Source organism: Coregonus clupeaformis, unplaced genomic scaffold (assembly GCF_020615455.1).
Source record: "Coregonus clupeaformis isolate EN_2021a unplaced genomic scaffold, ASM2061545v1 scaf0333, whole genome shotgun sequence".
Classification (NCBI taxonomy): domain Eukaryota; kingdom Metazoa; phylum Chordata; class Actinopteri; order Salmoniformes; family Salmonidae; genus Coregonus; species Coregonus clupeaformis.
The window spans coordinates 189,268-191,313 of NW_025533788.1; positions in this window are offsets into that span (position 1 = coordinate 189,268).

Below are 2,046 nucleotides of genomic sequence, written 5' to 3' on the forward strand. Positions count from 1 at the left end.
TTCTGAGGGCTTGCACTTACGCGCTTTCATCATACGTAACATAACCATGAACGACTTCAAGAAAAGAGCGGGTAGCAGCGTCATTCAATTCACGTACTACTATCAAAAGATGGCTAGCGTTCAGTGCAACCTTCGATTGTCTCTTTGAAAGAAGTTCACATCAAAGACCATTCAAAACGAGCTACTGGAGTGTATGCTAGCGGTCATGAGGGAACATATTGTGGAGGAGATGAAGTCGGCGAAATTCGTAGCTATCCAAGCTGACGAGACCACGGACGTTTCTACACAGACACAGCTGGTGCTTGTGCTGAGGTACATAGATAGCAACCACAAAGTGCAGGAGCGCTTTTTTGAGTTCCTTCCCATCTCGGAATCAACCTCAGTCTCAATCTCTTTTGGAGAGACTGAACGGTCTTTTTGCCGACGAAGAGAAAGTCAAACTGTGGTGCACTGGCACTGTACCAGGTTCTCATGAGCTACAACCTCCAGGAGACGTTCTCTGAGACTGTGACTCTGTTGAACATCCTCATAACTACTCCCATGACAACAGCTGAAGCTGAGAGATGTTTCTCAACTTTGACACGAGTTAAGACATTCCTGGAAATTCAATGGGCCAGGAACGTCTGAATGCACTGGCCATGCTTTCCATGGAGAGGGAACTAGTCCTCAGCATGCCTGATTTCAATGAGAAAGTCATTGACCGCTTTGCTGCATTGAAAGAGAGAAGAGAACAGTTTCAGTACAAGTAATGTAGCCTCTCTCTCTCTTTGTCCCTCCCTGTCTGTCTCTTTAACACACACACGCCCAAATCAGTTCACAGTTTATGTTGTTTAAAATCGTTATTTTTCATTTAAAAAAAAGTAAAACAAACAAAAAAATCTGTTCATGTTCATTTTAACAAATCTATACAATTGGCCAGAATATGGTTGTTCATATTTACAAATCTATATAATTGGCCAGAATATGGTTGTTCATTTTTACAAAGCCATACAGATATCTGTGTTTACCTTTTCTAGAAATTATTTTCAAATTCTGTTTTTAGCCAAATGTCTATCACTGTTCATTTTCACTAATCTATACAAGAGGGAAGAATATGGAAGTCTATAAAAATTTCTTATTACCAATAACTTGCATCAATGTTTTCAGTAGCCTCTATCAAAAGCTCCTGCTTGCTTGTTGTGAATTATGCTCAGGTGCACATATTTCCAATTCAACCATGAGGCAAAAAATGTGGTAAAAGCTCTTGTTGATCCTGCAATCTGAACAAATACCAAGATGCTGTATTTTCAGCTGATATTTCATTTGTTTATGGAAATGCATATTGTTTATGCAGTGTTGAGGAATGTGAAAGAACACCCTTGATTATTTTTACTGTGATAACTTATTTTGCTTTTGTAAGCCAACACTTTTGAGATCAGTCAATAAATGCTTCTGGCATTGACTTATATGCTGCCCCTGTCTTCATGTTGTTACTGGACATATCTTTTTTAAATGTGTGTAGGTCACCTAAATCATCAGAAAAATTGCCCCCCCTGAGAATTTTTTCAGGAGCCGCCACTGCTTATATATAGTCTAGTTATTACCTCAACTACCTGGTACCCCTGCACATTGACTCAGTACTGGTACTCCTTGTATATAGTCTAGTTATTACCTCAACTACCTGGTACCCCTGCACATTGACTCAGTACTGGTACTCCTTGTATATAGTCTAGTTATTACCTCAACTACCTGGTACCCCTGCACATTGACTCAGTACTGGTACTCCTTATAGCCTCATTATTGTTATTTCATTGTGTTACTGTTTCCTTTTTTTATTTAGCTAATTTTTCTTACTTTTTAACTGCATTGTTGGGAAAGGGCTCGTTAGTAAGCATTTCACGGTAAAGTGTACACCTGTTGTATTCAGCGCATGTGAGAAATACAATTTGATTTGAAGGTCATTGGCTCTAACGGTCGTCTCGTGCCGAACAGCGCATGTTCGGATGTTGAAGCACTGTGGCTAGGAAAAACTCCCTAGAAAGGCAGGAACCTAGGAAGAAACCTAGA